Consider the following 21,180-nt stretch of genomic DNA (forward strand, 5'->3'; position numbering starts at 1 on the left):
TTGAACACTTCAAAATTTTTTCAGAACCTCCCCACACCCCTTATCTCTTCTTTCTTTTTTCTTGCCCACGCCCCCTCCCTTTCTAATTTTATAAAACATCGCAAGAGATGTTGAAAGCGTGTGAGTGGATAAGAAGAGGTGGTTGCTCACTTAAATTCAAATCAAATTTGAATTCAAGTGTCAACCAATCTTATCCTCATCCATTTATGCGAGAAAGAAGAGATGGCGTGGCCCTTTTTTTGTGCATAGAGACTTTCATGAGAAACTGTTTCTCGTGTGGAATATGGGGCGCACAAAAGAGGATAAGCTGGCGCATGGTTATTTGGTTATCCATTCAAATTCAAAATCTCTTTGAATTTGGATGGGTAACAAACCAAGTTAATCCAAATAATTGACGTACAGAAATATGGGCATGAGAGAGCTTTGCGTGGAAAAAAATTCACAAGAAAATTTCTTCTCGTGAATTCAAATGGGCGCAAGGAAGTTGGGTGGCGCAGGAAATTTAAAACAAGGTGGTTTGATTCAAATTGAGCCAACCTAATTAAAATAGATTAAGCACAATTAGACCAGATTAAATCCAACATAATTAGGCTTAATTAGGCTCAATAAAATCCTAATCAAATCAGGAATTAACTAAGCCTAACCTCTGATCAAATCAGGGACTAAACCACCTTAGCGATTAGATCAACACTTAACCTAATCGGGTCAATCCAAACTGAATCCAATTCAATTGGACTTGATCTAAAAATAATTACTCAATCAAATTGAGTTAATTAGCGATCAAATCACTAATTAAATCTCTCATAAATATTGAGTCCAAATTCGATGGGCAATTAGGCATCAGAGACCATCGATATGAAACCCTGATCAAAGAGTTCAAATTTCAAATTCAAAATTTGAAATTCAAAATTTTGACCCCGATACCCAAAATGTGTGGAACTCATGATCAGAGAATCTTAATTCCCAATCATAGAGTCTCAGACACATAAGACTCATAATCAGCCATCTGATCAGAAAGGAACTTCTAATGTGTGTGATCCCGCAGGTTCGAACCTAAGCCGGTAGCACAGGAATCAATTTCTGTACTAATCGAAGTGACCATCTAGCAATGGTACCCGACGATCGGATAGGTCGAATAATCGCAATCGCAACATTCAGAACCTACGTGAATATGGTTACCGTACACAGCAGCCTAAACTGAAGTGGTCAATCCCATCTTGACACACGCACCGACAAGTCAAGTACTTGACTACACCCAGCAGCCTTCCGTCACTGAATTAGAAATTCAGGTAGTCCAGTGCCTAAGTACAGTGAGTTGCTTGCAAGTCACCGTGGCGGTCTCAGGTCGGAGGGACATTTATACCCATATCTCATCGGAGCAAATCTTAACAGCAGAAATAGCTCCGGAGTCGATCATGTTCAGTGCAGATGTACCATTACATCTCACCTGTATGCCATACCAGTGTCTCCACACTCCTTGGTTATGAGGACAACCAACCCATATGGCACACAACGACCTATGCTCGATAAATATTATCATCCTTGGTAACAACGTATCATTTGGTCGCGAACAGGTTTAAGGACTAAGCGACAAATCCTCCTTTGTCGAGTCTAAATAGTCCTAAGGACTTCACCACAACACAGGAGTTCATTAGAAGATGAAACATTTATAATTCATGTACTAATACAAAAGGAGCACAACCGTCAACAGGCTGATGATTGGCTTTGGGATACTATTCCAACAAGGATAAGATGACCCATGCCCCAGTCTTATATCTACTTGATTTTTTCAAGATTTTTGAAGTAGCATGCGATGCGTCAGGAGTTGGGATTGATGGTGTCCTTAATCAAGAAGATCATCCGGTAGCATACTTTAGCTAGAAACTTAACGATTCTAAACTCAAGTATTCTACCTACGATAAGGAGTTTTATGCAGTAATCCAAGCTTTATGATATTGAAGACATTACCTACTATCTTAAGAATTTATTTTGTACTCTGACTATAAGGCCCTTCGATTTCTAAATTTTCAAAAGAAACTGAATCATAGACACGATAGATGGGTCGAGTTTTTGCAAGCCTATACTTTTATTTTGAAACACCATGCGGGTGTAAAGAATCATGCTGCTAATTATTGGGAATAGTATCCCAAAGCCAATCGTCAGCCTGTTGACGGTTGTGCTCCTTTTGTATTAGTACATGAATTATAAATAAATAAAAGTTATTTTGATATTTTTTCATCACAAATATTTCATCTTCTAATGAACTCCTGTGTTGTGGTGAAGTCCTTAGGACTATTTAGACTCGACAAAGGAGGATTTGTCGCTTAGTCCTTAAACATGTTCGCGACCAAATGATACGTTGTTACCAAGGACGACAACGTTTATCGAGCATAGGTCGTTGTGTGCCATATGAGTTGGTTGTCCTCATATCCAAAGAGTGTGGAGACACTGGTATGACATACAGGTGAGATGTAATGATACATCTGCACTGAACGTGACCAACTCCGGAGCTATTTCTGCTGTCAAGATTTGCTCCGATGGGATATGGGTATAAATGTCCCTCCGATCTGAGACTGCCACGGTGACTTGCAAGCAACTCACTGCACTTAGGTACTGGACTACCTGAATTTCTAATTTAATGACGGAAGGCTGCTGGGTGTAGTCAAGTACTTGACTTGTCGGTGCGTGTGTCAAGATGGGATTGACCACTCTAGTTTAGGAGCTGTGTACAGTCATGTTTCAATTTAGCAAAATCTTGACCAGGGTAGTCCTAGTGAGGAGTCACAGGACTAATTGAGTTGAGCACGATTCGGATGATATCATCAGGGTTGACAGTTTAACCCTGAGTCATCCTAAACACAGGGGTCAAAAGGGATGAATTATACGGTAACCATATTCACGTAGGTTCTGAATGTTGCGATTGCGATTATTCGACCTATCCGATCGTCGGGTACCATTGCTAGATGGTCACTTCGATTAGTACAGGAATTGGTTCCTGTGCTACCGGCTTAGATTCGAACCTGCGGGGTCACACACATTAGTGGTTCCTTTCTGATCAGATGACTGATTATGAGTCTTATGTGTCTGGGACTCTATGATTGAGAATTAGAATTCTCTGATCATGAGTTCCACACATTTTGGGTATCGGGGTCAAAATTTTGAATTTCAAATTTTGAATTTGAAATTTGAACTCTTTGATCAGGGTTTCATATCGATGGTCTCTGATGCCTGATTGCCCATCGGATTTGGACTCAATATTTATGAGAGATTTAATTAGTGATTTGATCGCTAATTAACTCAATTTTATTGAGTAATTATTTTTGGATCAAATCCAATTGAATTGGATTCAGTTTGGATTGACCCGATTAGGTTAAATGTTGACCTAATCGCTAAGGTGGTTTAGTCCCTGATTTGATCAGGGATTAGGTTTAGTTAATTCCTGATTTGATTAGGATTTTATTGAGCCTAATTAAGCCTAATTAAGTTTGATTTAATTTTATAGGGTACCCAAAAGAGACCAAAGGGTATTATTTCTACCTTGCTGATGAGTAAAAGGTGTTTGTGAGCCTTAAGGTAATTTTTTTAGAAAAGGAGTTCCTTAGTGAAAAAACTGTTGTCTCTAAGGTCGAACTTGACGAAGTTCGACAGGTGGAAAAATCGACACATGTTACTAAACCTGAACCGGATTCGATTAGATCAGATCCGGAGCCCATTGATTATGCACCCTTAAGGCGGTCTGGTAGAGTACCACATCAACCGGACAGATACTATGGTTTCTTGGTCCGGGATGGTGATCCTGTCGAACTTGATGAAAATGATGAGGATTCGATCACCTACATGGATGCAATGCAGAGACCTGACTCTGAGAAATGGCTAGAGGCCATGAAATTCGAAATGGAGTCCATGAAGGTCAACGATGTGTGGACATTGATTGACCCACCCGAAGGAGTAAAACCCATAGGGTGTAAGTGGGTCTTCAAAAGGAAGAGGGGCACAGACGGAAAGGTGGAGACCTATAAAGCCCGTCTGGTTGCCAAGGGATATCGTCAACGTTATGGTATAGACTATGACGAGACGTTTTCTCCTGTGGCAATGCTCAAATCCATTCGGATTATGCTTGCGATAGCTGTCCATCTGGACTATGAAATCTGGTAAATAGATGTGAAGACAGCTTTCCTAAACGGAGAGCTGGACGAAGAGGTGTATATGATACAACCTGAAGGGTTCACATCCACAGATGAGTCTAAGGTGTGCAAGCTACAGAGGTCCATTTATGAACTTAAGTAGGCATCTCGGAATTGGAACATACGTTTTGATAGGACGATCAAAACGTATGGCTTCGTTAAGAACGGAGAAGAGCCCTGCATTTATAAGTGGGCTAATGGTCTAGTAGTAGTATTTCTTGTATTGTATGTGGATGACATTCTCTTAATCGGGAATGATGTCCCTGCATTACAGGGAATAAAGATTTGGCTATCGTCACAGTTCTCTATGAAGGATCTGGGAGAAGCTTCCTACATCCTAGGGATGAGGATCTATAGGGATAGATCCAAAAAGTTGCTTGGCTTATCCCAGTCCACGTACATTGATACTATGCTAAAAAAGTTCAGCATGAAAAATTTCAAGAAAGGCTATCTACCGATAGGCCATGGAATTTCTCTCTCGAAGAGGGATTGTCCGACAACACCTCAAGAAAGAGAGCGTATGGGTAGGATTCCATATGCTTCGACAGTGGGATCTATCATGTACGCCATGACATGTACACGACCAGATGTGGCATACTCACTAGGGGTAGTGAGTAGATACCAATCTGATCCAGGAGAGAATCACTGGAAGGTTGTTAAAACCATCCTGAAGTTTTTAAGAAATACTAAGGACCAGTGGCTAATATCTGGTGAATCGGACTTGAGACTTATAGGGTTTACAGACTCTAGTTTCCAGTCTGATCGCGATGATAGCAAGAGTGTATCAGGATTTATTTTTACCCTTAATGGTGGGGCTGTCTGCTGGAAGAGTTTTAAGCAGCACACTGTAGCTGATTCAGTATGCGAGGCGGAGTATATTGCTGCATCAGATGCTGCCAAAGAAGCGGTGTGGCTGAGAAAATTCATCACCGAGCTCGGAGTAGCACCCTCCCTTGTTGGTCCAGTTCTGCTCTACTGCGACAGCTCTGGAGCCATTGCTCAGACGAAGGAACCAAAGGCACACCAGCGGACGAAGCATATTCTGCACCGCTACTATCTCATCCGGGAGATCGTGAATCGAGGTGACGTCGACCTTCAGAAGATCGACGGGAAGGAGAACCTGGCTGACCCATTCCCTAAAGCCATTGTGGTGAAGGAGTTCAACGACTACAAGTCGAAGATGGGTATTAGATACTGCACCGATAGGCTTTAGACTAAGTGAGAGATTGTTGGGAATAGTGTCCCAAAGCCGATCGTCAGCCTGTTGACGGTTGTGCTCCTTTTGTATTAGTACATGAATTATAAATAAATAAAAGTTATTTTGATATTTTTTCATCACAAATGTTTCATCTTCTAATGAACTCCTGTGTTGTGGTGAAGTCCTTAGGACTATTTAGACTCGACAAAGGAGGATTTGTCGTTTAGTCCTTAAACATGTTCGCGACCAAATGATACGTTGTTACCAAGGATGACAACGTTTATCGAGCATAGATCGTTGTGTGCCATATGGGTTGGTTGTCCTCATAACCAAAGAGTGTGGAGACACTGGTATGGCATACAGGTGAGATGTAATGGTACATCTGCACTGAACGTGACCAACTCCGGAGCTATTTCTGCTGTCAAGATTTGCTCCGATGGGATATGGGTATAAATGTCCCTCCGACCTGAGACCGCCACGGTGACTTGCAAGCAACTCACTGCACTTAGGCACTGGACTACCTGAATTTCTAATTCAATGACGGAAGGCTGCTGGGTGTAGTCAAGTACTTGACTTGTCGGTGCGTGTGTCAAGATGGGATTGACCACTCCAGTTTAGGAGCTGTGTACAGTCGTGTTTCAATTTAGCAAAACCTTGGCCAGGGTAGTCCTAGTGAGGAGTCATAGGACTAATTGAGTTGAGCACGATTCGGATGATATCATCAGGGTTGACAGTTTAACCCTGAGTCGTCCTAAACACAGGGGTCAAAAGGGATGAATTATACGGTAACCATATTCACGTAGGTTCTGAATGTTGCGATTGCGATTATTCGACCTATCCGATCGTCGGATACCATTGCTAGATGGTCACTTCGATTAGTACAGGAATTGATTCCTGTGCTACCGGCTTAGGTTCGAACCTGCGGGGTCACACACATTAGTGGTTCCTTTCTGATCAGATGGCTGATTATGAGTCTTATGTGTCTGGGACTCTATGATTGAGAATTAGGATTCTCTGATCATAAGTTCCACACATTTTGGCTACCGGGGTCAAAATTTTGAATTTCAAATTTTGAATTTGAAATTTGAACTCTTTGATCAGGGTTTCATATCGATGGTCTCTGATGCCTGATTGTCCATCGGATTTGGACTCAATATTTATGAGAAGTTTAATTAATGATTTGATCACTAATTAACTCAATTTGATTGAGTAATTATTTTTGGATCAAGTCCAATTGAATTGGATTCAGTTTGGATTGACCCGATTAGGTTAAATGTTGACCTAATCGCTAAGGTGGTTTAGTCTCTGATTTGATCAGGGGTTAGGTTTAGTTAATTTCTGATTTGATTAGAATTTTATTGAGCCTAATTAAGCCTAATTAAGTTGGATTTAATTTATTCTAATTGTGCTTAACCTATTTAGATTAGGTTGGCTCAATTAGGTTCAAACCACCTTGACTTTTCTCCCTGCACCACCTCACTTCTTCTGTGCATATTTAAATTCACGAGAAGCAACTTCTTGTGAATTTTCTCCACGCAGAAGCCATCCCACGCCCACCCTTGTGCGCCAAATATCTGGATAAAAATAAGTTGGTTTGCCATTCAAATTCAAAAGAAAGTTTGAATTTGAATGAGCAACCAACTAATCCATGCGCCATGGTCTTATCTTGTGCGCCCCATATTTTACACGAGAAAATATTTCTCGTGTAAACTCTCCACGCACAAATCAACTCATGCCCCTTCTCTTCTCACGCACAAGTGGATAGGGATGAGTTGGTTTTGCATTTGAATTCAAATTTGATTTGAATTCAAATGTGCAACCACTTATCTTTATCCTCTCACGCGGATAAGACACGTTTGACGTTGTTTTAAAAAAAGGAGAAAGGTGGGACGTGCGTAAAAAATTTTAGGAGGGAAACTTTGGGGCGTGAGGAAAGTTTGTGCTCAAGGTAATGGTCCAAAACCTTCCGAGAGAAAAAGAAAGAAAAGAAAGAAAATTGAGCGCAGGGTTTCTAGTATGTACCCTAGGGTTTCTACCTAGGGTTTGGGAAGTGAGATTGGTGTGCCACGAGTGTCGTGAGTCCACCAAATTTCAGGAAGAGATCCATCAGCCTCTCAAGCAACCGTGCAGACGATCCGCAGAGGCCAGACATTTGTGTGGCTGCGACGTGACGATCAGAGCCTCCCGATGGTGATCAGATTGCGGTGATCGACTATCCGCAAAAGGTGATGTGTTCTGAACACAGTACTGTAAAAGGTTTACTGATTCAAATTTGAATTTCAAATTTAAATGCATGCTGTTGTATCATATTTAGATCCTAGTGTAGGGTTAATTAGTATTAATTAATGAGATTAATTAATAATTCTGCTGTAAAATAGTAATTTTGAAAAAGATTTAAAATTATCATTTTGCCCCTGCCCTAAATTTTCACTACAAGCTAATACCCTGAGTCGTCGTCATACTTTGCTATCCACCGTTAGTATAGAAGTTATTGATTTTGATAAGGTTAAAGAAGATTATGAGAAGTGTCCAATTTTTGGTGATATACTTACCGCTTTACGTAAAGGGCCATCTAGAGAATATAGTGAATACACCTTTCAGAATGGTTACTTATTTAGAGGAACTAGGCTGTGTATCTCTCGTACATTTTTAAAAAATTTTTTAGTTTGAAAACTACATGCTGGAGGATTAGCTGGACACTTTGGTAGGAATAAAACCATAGAGTTGGTAGAAGCTCAGTTCTTTTGGCCAAGTTTAAAAAGAGATGTCATTCGAATTATTGTCCAGTGTAGAATGTGTACCATGGCCAAGCAGAGAAAATAAAATACCGGCCTATATACACCCTTACCTATACCAGACTGTCTTTGGCAAGTCGTTAGTATGGATTTTATTTTAAAATTACCTAAGACAACTAGGAAGCATGATTCTGTTCTAGTGGTTGTAGATAGATTTTAAAAAATGGCCCATTTCTTATCCTGTTGCCAAACGTTCGATGCGTCGAAAGTTGCAAGGATATACTTTGATGAAATTGTTAGACTATATGGATTGTTTAAAACTATTGTGCTGATTGGGATGTTAGATTTATGAGCTACTTTTGAAAAATTCTAAGACATCTTCTAGGCACAAATTTAAAATTTTTTTCTGTCTATTACCCGCAAATGGACGGTCAGACCGAAGTGGTCAATACGAGTCTTGAAAATCTATTGCGTTGCTTGATTGGAGAACATATAGGTAACTTGGATCTTTTACTGCCTTGAGCCGAATTTACATATAATAGCTCTGTTAATAAATCCATTGGCATGAGTCCTTTTGAATTAGTTAATGGATATCAATCTAGAAACTAATAGATCTCACCCCACTTTCCATGCATGCTAGGATTTTTGAATCTGCAGAGTCATTTGCACAGTATGTCAAGAGTCTGCATAAAGAGATCAGTAAAAAAATGAGCATTAGTAATAAAGTTTATAAACAGAATGTAGATTCTCATCGACATGCCCAAGAGTTTGCAGAGGGAGACTATGTGATGGTTCGATTGAGGCCTGAACGGTTTCCACCCAGAATCGTGAAGAAGTTACATGCCCAAGGAGCAGGTCCGTTTAAGATTGTAAAGAAAATTGGATCAAATACGTATGTTGTGGACTTACCTTTTGATTTTGGGATTAGCTCTACTTTTAACATTACAGATCTTGTCGCCTATAAAGAAACAACTCAGATACCTAGTGAGCCATTTGAGCCTGAACCAACCTTTGAGAGCGAACTTATCCCGGAGTGTCCACCAGTCAAAATGTCAGCAAAATATGATCAGATTGAGAGAATTTTGGATGAGTAGATCATTTCCATCTGGAGTCAAGGCTATCAACAGTATTTGATCAGATGGTGAGGTCGATCGGAGTTTGAAGTTACTTGGATCATTCGAGAAGAGCTACAATGCATTGATCCCGATCTACTTGAGCATCACTAGAGCGGAATCGATCCACACTCGATAGAGTCGAGTTCTCCCCACCTCGAGAGAATTGGTGCAGACACCAGAGCCATCAGAAATCGACGACATGATTTAGATTTGATTTGGATCGAAGAAGCCTTATTAGATTGTCTCTACTTCAGTTATTTATTTTCAGTCAATAAATTTTTAATGCATATAGTTTTAGGTCCATAGGGCCATATTTGGGTTTATCCACGTCACTTTTGGAGCCACCACTCTCCATATGCCCAGAGAAGAAATATGCATGCCAGCGTGTGCCGTGCCCAAGGATTCTCATATCAAGTTGTGCCAAGCATCAAGCGCCTACATGGAGTTCCATTTCTTTCTTAGGATTCCTTAAGAGTTCTTGGCTACTTACTTATTTTATTAAAAATTGATTTTTTTTACATGATAGATTATTTTATTTGAAAATCAGATATAATGCTTTACTTTTTTGTGGAGGACTGATTTTTTTTTTTTATAAAAGATAAGAGATTCCTAAAGAAATAGGACCCTTAGAGTCCTATATAAATCTTTGTATCTTTCATGAAGAGGGCAATGAATGATTTTACAAACTCCATAAATACTTGTGTCAATTACTCCGAGAGGGAGAGGGTGTGAGACCTAAAAATTACCCCACAAGAGGAGGGTGTGAAGCCCACTTCCTATCCTATCTTTTTAACCTTCATCTATTTGAGATCTAGTTTTCCTACGATCTCGATTCGACTCCACCATCTATCCACGCAAGCTTATCCTACCAAGAAAAGATCTGTCTCCTCCAGAATTTTTATCTATCATGCAGAAAGAAAAGAATGATCTCTTATTCTACAGATTATATACTGTCAAGGATCTTCATTCCTTCTCAATTGATCTTTGATTTTTATTTTTGTTAGATCCGATATTGGTAAAGGCCTAATTCTTTATCGATGGATTTATTTGGTTAAAGATTAAGAGCCATAATCAGGATAGTTTCTTAACTTCCACGATCCAGATTCTTATCATCTTCTCAAATTTTCTCACGGGTTTAATATTTTATTCTCTCTCATTCCATTCATATATTTTTTTTTGCATTTACTTGTGAGCATGTTTAATTTCTGCTATCTATTTATGGATTTTTCTATTGCTAGTTGCTTACTGATCTCTAGAAAGGTATTCATCTGCATCATTTAGATTGATCTCGCTTTGATCTCGTATCAATCAATCACGTCTCCTGAGCAGAGTATAGGCAACTATAATGTCTGTCTTGAGAATAATGATGTTCTTGGTCGGACGTGATTTGTTGTTGATGAACAGAAGGGAGCTTGATCATTAGGATTGATTTCTTTCTCTTTTCTTTAGGGTTGTCCCGCATCAGGAAAGAAAGTTGTAGGTGACCTTAAGATTAGGTCGACCCAACTCTTATTAGATTTTGAAGTAGAAGATTCTGATGTCAACTCCGAAGAAGAGGGGAGTCCAGAATAGCATGTGCGCAGTCTTTTGGACTATTTCCATCCAGAAACGGAGGAATCCATTCTGACCAAGGAGAACCTGATGACTCTTCGAAAAAAGTATAACACCCTTGACCAGTATGAAATATTGGTGTCTGGTCCAGCAGGTCGGGTTAATGAACCCCCTGAAGGTTGTATAGCCTTCTATGATGAAACCCTCTGATCTAGATTTTGATTTTCATTACACCCCTTCTTCTGCAATGTCTTTGACTTTTATAGGATTCATCCTACTCAGCTGACCCCAAACGTCATTAGGATGATCATAGTGTATATAATATTATGTAAATTCCAGCATATAGAGCCTAGGATCTCCCTTTTTAGGTTTTTAATTCTCCCGAAGAAACACCCATATGAGAAGGATTGGTAGTATTTCTCACCTAGGAAGAAATGTAAATTCGGACTTAGCCTTCTTTCTTTAATTCACGGCTGGAAATGCTATTTCTTCTTTGTTTGAGACCCCATTTCATGGGGTTTTAAGTCTATTTGAGGGTGTCCGAATACTAAGTAGAAGTCCCATGATGAAATTCTCTCGGAAGATGACGATGCTCATACATCTTTGATCACTATGGCAGTCTCCAAACTATCCAAACTAGTTGATGATTAGGCACTATATGATACCGATATTAGCCTGTACTCTCCTTAGGATAAGACCGATGTATTTTTCTTTCGCATTTCTTTTCTTCATTCGCATGATATTTTCTTTAAATATATAACTTTTTGGTGCAAAAACGAAGTTCAATCCAAATAGATTGGAAGAAAGGAAGAGAAAAGACGAGCAACGGTCACCTACTACTGCCCCTTCACCAAGGAGGGTCAAAGGGGCAGATCCTCCTCCTGCGGGGGCATCTTCCCAATATGCATCAGCAACTCCTTCTTTTACTACCTCAGGGAGAAGTGATACTCCTTGGGATCCATGAAGCACTTCTTAGGCTCCATCGTTTGAGCCTTCACCTCGCCAATCGATCGATGTGAGGAAAAAAGATGACACTCAACGTGCACCTCCTCCCAAGGAGCCAAGTCGCAAGCCGGCTGCTACCACCATAGCCTCATCAACCTCGATCGAGGGAGACATTGTGGGATGAAATGTCACTTATAGAGCGACCTCGATTAGATTGCGATCTTCTCAAATCAGTGTTGCCAACAGTTGATCTGAAGGCACATTGAAAGAACAAATTAGAGGAGATCACAAATCATGGCTACGAGCATCTCATGCATGCATCTTCTCTCTCTCTCTCTCTCTCTCTCTCTCTTTCTTTTTACATCAGTGTATGACCAATTTGGACTTTCATCTTGTAGGTTGCTGTCAACTTTCTGGTCATGTATGAAAACATGGCCTATCTACTGAAAAATAATGAAACCATGGTGCCAATTTGATAATCCTCCAAGAGGAGAAAAAGATTGCTGAAAGAGAAGGAGTTCGAACACTCTGAAGGACTCAAAATTCAGCTCGAAGAGAAGGTGACATCACTAAAGGAAAAGAATCAGAATCTCCTAGTCCTTTAGCGAAAGATTAATGAATAGGAAATAAAAATTTTTGAGGGCTGAGAAGAATAAAGAGCTGGAGCCAAGGCTGTAGGAGGCAACGAAAGCCAATGAAGCTGATGAGAAGGCCATAAAAGCCCTGAAGAAACAGGTCAAAAAGGAGCAGGATAAGGCGACTATGACAATGAAGCTATACAAAGCCTCCAAAGAGTTTCAGGAGGAAGTGACTGAAAGCTCCGAGGGGGCATACGATTACAGGTTCTCTCAATGCCGTAATCTGATTAAGAACTATTTTTTGAAGTCGATATTTTCAGGATGACTCTGAAGATAGCCATTGAAATGGGCAACAAAGACGATCCCGAACCATCTGCCAAAGCAGTTGAAGAGCCAGTCAAGATGGCAGATCGGGAGGTTATCGAGGTTATCGCTGTAGAACCAAGCATAGTGGTACCTCCCATTATGACCGAGGTCTCCAATACTGAAGTCACTCCTGTGGAGCCCCCTACTACTGAGACCGCTAAGGAGCCGGAGCACATTAAAGAAGAGCCAATCAAGAAGAACTTTGAAGCTCCTATTGTTATCCTGTAACTTATTTCTTCTTTAGATGTATCGGCCCAACATGGGCTTTTTGTTCTATAATGACCCGATGTGGGTCTTTTTGAAATGTAATTTCCTTTTCACTCAATGAAAGTAAATTTCTCAATGTGTCTTTCGACTTGAGTTGTCTATTTCTTTCACTTAGACAAATTATCATAATATTTTTCAAAGTAAAATAACTTTGTATATAACTTGTAAGATCATAGTTCAACCGAACTGAACAAAGAAAATCTTATCAGTTAATAATTGATTTAAAATTAAGGTTCAGATGTACCTTCATTCGATGTGGCCTAGAATAGATCGGGTTCTTATTAGAACTTCAAGATTTGAACCAGAGATCATTGCTTGATCTTGGCCTTTAGAAATATTCATTTGATCCGAGGATCAATTTAACATAAGCTCAATGCAGAGATTGATATTTATGATTTGACAAAAATTTTGAATAGATCGGATCTTCTATTGAACAAGATAAGATGCTCCTTGAGATTGGGTGTTTATCGATCATGATGTTTTACTTTTCGGCTTTTGCTGATCTGAAGATTGGATCTTCAATGGAATAAGAACAAACCAGATGTATTCTTTATCCGATATAGAGGATAGATCAGATTTTCAAGGACTTCAAGATAACCTCGACCCTTAGATTAGTATTTGATGGAACTTCATCATTTGATCTGAAGACAATATATTCAATTCAATTTTTCATTGATCAGGAGATCTTAACTCCATACTAATTTTTCAGAGCATTATCGATCAGAAGATCAGATTTTCATCAATCTAGAGATTTTTTTCATACCCTTCGGAGCTGTCGATCCGTAGATCGGACATCATTGATCATGAGATCTTATCTCCATGCCCTTCTGGATTTTATGGATCTGGAGATTGGACTTCATTGATTAAGAGAACTTATCTTCATATCTTTCGGAGCTCTGTCGATTTAGAGATTGAACTTCACAGATCAGAAGATCTTATCTTCGTACCCTTCAAGCCTCTATCGATCTGAAAATCAGACTTCATTGATTAGGAGATCTTATCTCCACGTCCTTTGGGGCTCTATCGATCTAGAGATCGGACTTCACAGATTAGGAGATCTTATTTCCATGTCCTTCGGAGTTCTATCGATCTAGAAATTAGACTTCATTGATCAGAAGATCTTATCTCTATACCCTTTGGAGCTCTACTCATCTGGAGATCGAACTTCATAGATCAAAAGATCTTATATTCATGCCCTTCGAAGCTCTATCGATCCAAAGATCAGACTCCATTGATCAGGAGATCTTATCTCCATGCCCTTCAGGGCTTCATCGATTCGGAGATCGGACTTCATTGATCAGAAGATCTTATCTCTATACCCTTCGGAGCTCTATCAATTCAGAGATCGAACTTTATACTTCTTTATACAACATATGATGTGCAAAAAATAAGCTTCTTGGAGCATCTTTATTGATAATACTTTTTGAGATTTTCAAAATTTCAAGTACGAGAAATAGAAGATCCATCTAGATTTTCAATTCTGTAAGCCCCTAGATGAATAACATCAGTGACCTAATAAGGTCTTTTTCAATTTGAAGTAAGTTTACCTTATTTTGTAGGCTTAGAAAATTCAGCTCGTCTCAGGATGAGATCATCTTTTTGGAATGACTTCGACTTTATTCGAGCATTATAGTATTTAGCAACTTTATGCTTATAGGCTGCTATTCTGATATGGACTTGCTCTCTGATTTCTTCAAGAAGGTCTAGATCGGTTCTCAATCGATCAAAATTTATGGTCTCATGAAAGTTTCTTATCCTATCAGATGGTAAGTCGATTTCTACTGAAATCACAGCTTCGATACCAAAGGTAAGTTTAAAAGAAGTTTCTTCTATTGAAATCTGATAAGTAGTTCGATAGGCCCATAGAACACTGTAAAGTTCTTCAACCGATAGTCCTTTTACTTCATTGAGTCTTATTTTTAATCATTAAGGGATAGTTCTGTTGTGACTTCGACTTCACCATTCAATTGTAGATGCCTAATAGAGATCAGTCGATGATCAATATAAAGTTTGGAATAAAATTTTTTGAACTTTGAATTATCAAACTGTCGATCATTATTGGTAATAATTACTTGAGGTAAACCAAATCGGCATATTGAATTTTTAGATAAAATTCTGTATCTTTTTCTCAATAATTTGGATTAGCAGTTCTGCCTCTATCCACTTAGTGAAATAGTTAATAGCTATCATTAAAAATTTTTTCTGACCTATTGCCACTGGAAAAGGTCTCAATATATCCATTCTCCAAATTACAAAGGGTCATGAAGCAGTAATAGAAATGAGTTCAGCAACAGGCAGATGTTAGATATTAGCATACTTTTGACATTGATCACATTTGTTAACAAGATCAGCTGTATCCTTCTGGATAGTTGGCCAGTAATAATCTTGCCAGATCACTTTGTAAGCAAGTGATTTGCCCTCCAAGTAATTTTCATATATTCCTTCGTGCATTTTTCGAAGTGCATAATTAGCTTCAGATGATTTCAAACATCGAAGTAAAGGAAGTGAATTAAACCTTTTATACAATTGATCTTCTTGGAGAACATACCATGGAGCTTGTCTTTTAATACTTCTAGTTTTGATTGGATCGTCAGGTAGGATTTCCTTTATCATATAATCCATAAGGGGATCAATCCAGCTCGGTTCATGATCGACCTGAAGAATAAAGAGTACTTCAATACTTGACTTTTCTACTTGCTCAATCAGAACCTTTTGATTGAGTTTCGAGAATCTCAACGTGGCAAGATGTGACAAAGCATCAGCTCGAGCATTTTCCAACCTTGGTATCTGGAGTACTTTAAGCTCCTCAAAGTTTTTAGATAATTTCTTTATATTTTGCAAATATCGAGCCATCATAGAGTCTTTAGCTTCAAATTGGCCTCGTATCTGTCCGACGACAAGTTATGAGTTGGTGAAAATCTTTAACTTTTTATCTTTGAGTTCTTTTACCATCTTTAATCCTGCAGTTAGGACTTCATACTCAGTGCCATTATTTGAAGTGTTGAAATTGAACCTATGAATTTGCTCAGAATGAACCCTTCCAAGCTAGCCAAAATTAAGCTGGCACTACTTCCTTGAGAATTTGAAGCACCGTCCATATGTAGGATTCAAAATGAATTATTATCGCCATCTTTCAGATCTTCTGGAGTCGATCCATCATTAGGAATAGTGCATTCCATGATAAGATCAGCTAGCACTTGACCTTTGATCGTAGTCTGAGATCGATATTGAATATCAAACTCACTGAGTTTGATGGCCCATTCGGCAATTCGACCGAAAGTATCGATTCGTTGTAGTACCAATCTCAGTGGTTGATTGATTAGCACTATAACTGTGTGAGCTTGAAAGTAAAGCCGAAGCCACCGGGCCGATGTAATCAAAGCATATATCATCTTTTTATTTTTTTGATATCGGATCTCAGCATCCCACAATAATTTGCTGGTATAATAGATCGGCCTTTGAATACCTCTGTCTTCCAAGATAAGCACCGAGCCAACAGCATTGGACAAGACAGATATATACATGTATTATTCTTCTCCTTCAACTGGTTTTGAGAGTAGAGGTGCATAGCCCAAATATTTCTTCAAATCATCAAAAATATTTTGGCATTCCTTTGTCTGATCAATATTTTTAATCTACCTCAATGTCCTGAAGAATGAAAGACATCTTTCAGCTGATCTAGAAATGAATCGACTAAGAGCCGCTACTTATCCAGTGAGCTGCTGGATTTTTTTAATGGTGGTTGGATGCTTCATCTCCAACAATACATGAATTTTCTCAAAATTTATTTTATTTTCTCTCTGATTTATAAGAAAATTAAAGAATTTATCTGAGATCACTTCGAAAGCATACTTGTTTGGATAAAGCTTCATCTGATACCTCCTGAGTTCTTCAAATGCTTCTTCTAGATTGGTAATATATCTATCTTCCTCAGTACTCTTTATCAGTATGTCATCAATATAAACCTTCATATTCTGACTAATTTGATGTTTAAAGACTTTGTTGACAAGACGTTGATATGTTGCACCTGCATTTTAAGATCAAAAGGCATCATTTGATGACAATACAAATCTCTTTCGATGATGAAGGCTGTGTTGTCTTCATCTTCTGGAGCCATTCTGATCTGGTTATATCTTGAAAAAGTATCCATGAAACTAAGAAGTTTGTGGCCTGAAGTGGCATCAACAAGCTGATCAATCTTTGATAGAGGAAAATTATCTTTTAGATAAGCTTTGTTGTTAATACATATTCTTCATTTGCCATTAGCCTTCTTGACCATAACAACATTGGCTATCTACTTTGGATAATGAGTTTTTCTGATAAATCTCACCTTCAGGAGCTTATCAACTTCCTCATCAATGGTTTTTTGCCTTTCTGGAGCAAAATATCTTTTCTTCTGCTGAACTAGTCTGAACTTTAGATCAACATTCACACGTTGGCAGAAATACTAGGCATGTCAGAAGTCGACCAGATGAATACATCAGTATTCACTCATAGAAACTTGATTATTTTATCTCTCAAGTCAGCTTTAAGATTTGACCTGATCTGAACTATTTTTTTTGGATCGTCTCCCAAAGAAATGATTTCAAGCTTTTCAACAGGCTCACCTCAAATTTTTTTGACCTCATCATTTGGATCTGACACATCAATTGGTGTGCTTTCCATGGGTTGCTTCATCTTGGAGGTAATCATAAAGCATTACCAAGCTATTGTTTGATCTTCACACATTTCTCTAGTTCCTTCCTTAGTCAGAAATCACACCAACATGGAGACAATAGCTTTAAGAGCATTAAGACTAGATCAACTGAGAATAGCATTATAAGCAAATGGGACTTTTACCATCAAAAAGGTAAGCTGTACTGTTGACTGCTTTGGTTCCTGCTCTGCTGTAACTGGTAGAGTAATTTTTTCCTCAACAGTCATTGAATCTTTTGAAAATCCGACAAGTGGAATGCTGACCTACTTCAGCTGACCTACCATATTTATTTTTGAGAATGCATCATAAAACGATACATCGATAGAGCTTTTATTATCTCAGAATTTTTTTTACATCATATTTTGCTATTGTCTTAGAGATGATGACAGCATCATTATGAAGGGTTTGAATCTCTTTTACATTATCCTCAGAAAAAGAAATAACATTTTCAATCTTTTGCCTCTTAGGGGTTGAATCACCAGCCTTCTGCAGTGCACCAGATATCATGTCGATGCCCCCGGCAGTTGGTTGATTATGATTTTTAAGATTCTCTTTGGTCCGAGGTCGATACTCACTTGCTTTGATTGGCCTTACATATTTACCGAGGTAACCTCAGCGCACCAAAGCCTCTATCTCATCCTGAAGTTACCTGCACTCTTCGATGTTGTGACCATGGTCTCTATGAAAGCAATAGTACTTTTCTTTGTTTCTTTTTTCTAGGGGATCCTTCATTGGTTCTGGCTTTCGGAGATAGCCTTCTCCCTTGATTTTCATTAGAATCTATGCTTGAGGGGCAGCCAAAGGAGTGTAGGAGTCAAAATGCCGAGGTGAGCTTTTTGACCTCAGATATTTCTGAGGTCAATCGGAGTCATTTTTATTTGGTCGAGCTTCATCTTCTCTCGATTGCTTCTTTCCATTATTATTATTATTTTTACTTGCTTGCCTAATGAGGGCCTCTTCTTCCTCGGTCTGAGTATACTTCCTTACTCGATCGAGCATCTCATCATAGGTATTTGGTAAGTTCTTGTTTAAAGAGAAGATCAGGCGATTCCTTCGAAGTCATTGAAGTTTTTCACTTCCAGAGTGGCTGTATTAAAGCGAGCCATATATTTTCGGAGGCCTTCTCCCTCCTATTGCTTAATGGAAAAGAGACTGTTCGTGTACCTCAAGTGAGGTCGGTTAATGGCAAAGTAAGTAACAAATAGCCTCCCAAAGTGCTCAAAAAAAGAGATGGACCCTTGGGGGAGTCAAGAAAATCAAATCCTCTTTACTTTCTTGAGGGTAGCAGGAAAGGTGATGCACAGTAGAGCATCAGAAGCCTCCTATAAGGCCATGAGAGCTCTGTAGCCTTTAATATGATCCAGTGGATCAGTGGAGCCATCGTAGGACTCAATTGTAGGTATCTTGAATCGATACAAAATCGATTCATTCAGGATTTCTTGAGGGAAAGGAGATCGGAGGCTAAAGTTATCTCTAACTTGAGATCGATCCCCTATCTGGATCTCCATTAGGTGCCTTTTAAGTTTTTGAATCTTGTACTCCAGATCGTCTCTGTTTTGAGTTTTTATATTGCTGGGGACAGATTCGCCGTCAGCCTCATCATCAAGTGGTGTTCATCTTGACGGACTGGTTGATGGTTGTATTGGAATACAGCCTTCGAAGGAGGAGCTTCTATATATGGTTGCTCTTCTTTCTTTTGAAGCTATTGAACAGTTGCTGTCAGGATTTGAACTTGCTGAATAAGAAGATTGAACTATTGGAGATCAGCTGTAACCGATTGCTGTTGTAGCACCTCCGGCACCCCTTCTGGAGGGGACAAAGAGGATTATTGTACCCGTACTTTGACTATCTTTTCCATAAAAAAAATTAGTGAGCGATCCTTCCTCTAGTACCAATTTATTGCTGCAAGGCTCAAAATCTGAAATTGGGACAGATCGAAAGAAATTGAGCTTGAGGTCGGTAGTAGTCTGATCTAAATCGTCTTCAGAAAAACCTATAAAATAAGTCAAAAAATTGGATGAAGATCCTTTGGTTCTTGATCCTCTAATGCTTAAGTCAGCTTTGTGCCCGAAAATAGATTGTGAAAAAGAGTAGTAAAGCATAAGAAGAGAGTTTATTTAAAGCTAGAGAGATTAGACTAGGCAGAAACTAGAGTCCTTGTTCAAGAATTAGCAAAGTTCCCACGATAAAGTCTTACTATAGTTTTTCAGGACTCAGAACTTATTTTCGGAGGATTTCTGACTCTCTATTTATAGAGAAACCGAAGAGGCTGTTATAGAGTTTGTTAGGCCGTTAGGGAGTTTGTTAAATGGTTATAGCCAGTTGTGAGTGAGCTAGAACATAGCTGTATGTATTAGCTGAAAATGAGATCATACTTAACTGACCTGACAGCTTATACTTAGTTGTATTTAACAGTTATGTATGAGATTGCAGTTAGCTGTATAAGAGATCGTGGCCAACTGTAGCTTAATTATAGAGATTGTAGATAAACTCCATAGAATAAGTGTTGTAGATAATGTAGTAGTGGACATCAGCTATTGACCGATGTGCTTCAGTGTAGATCGGTTAATTGCTTATCTGAAGCTCTCGATATTTTAGATATCAGAATTGTTGATGTGTACTCATTTAGGTCGGTAAAAGATTGATCTCAGTCAATCACCAATTCACCGCAATCTTATGCTTTGAGATAAATATTTTGATGATCGCACATGATGATGCCACGTATCTTGAGATCGGTTTGATGTACCAATATTTTGATTTTATCGATTAAGAGAAAATAAGTTGGAGATTCTAATTGAAACATTTTGATTTTGAGAAAGCAAATCATCTACGGCTTAAAAATTTATTATCTCTCTCTGAGTTATATCAAAGATTAGTAGAAACAGAAAAATTGAAGATTTTTTATCTTATTGATAGATTAGTTCATCTTATTTTAACTCTTTCAGTATCTACGGCAATGAGTAAAAGCATTTTCAACTATGAGGATCATTAAAATAATGCTTTGCAATAAAATAGAAGATGAATTTCTTGTAGATAATTTTGTTATTTATATAGAAAAAAATTATTAAAATTTTTAGCTCAGATTCAATACTTGATAATTTTATGGATTTAAAAAAACATCACGTATGATTTAGATAAAGATATTTTTTTATTTTTTATTATTTATATATTAAAATAAAATTTTTATTTATAGTAGTTAGCATAAGCATCAACGTGAAAAAAATTATTGAGATTTTTTTTATAACCAAAATCATTTTACAGGTGACTAATATTTTTTATTTATTTTTATTTATATATAAATTAAATATTTATTATTATTTTTATAATATTTTTAGATATATATATATATATATATATTTTATTATTTATCATAAAATATTTTATTTAAAAAATTATTAATAAATTATTGTTTTGTTCCCCAACATTTGATGTGTCACTGTTTGCAAAAAAAACAACAACGTCCTAATCTCCAAAACCAAATCCATATTCTCTCCTAAAGACCAAAATCCCTTCCTGATTTTGGACACGAACCATACATACCGGAG

The sequence above is a fragment of the Elaeis guineensis genome, chromosome 7, assembly GCF_000442705.2.
Source record: "Elaeis guineensis isolate ETL-2024a chromosome 7, EG11, whole genome shotgun sequence".
Taxonomy (NCBI): domain Eukaryota; kingdom Viridiplantae; phylum Streptophyta; class Magnoliopsida; order Arecales; family Arecaceae; genus Elaeis; species Elaeis guineensis.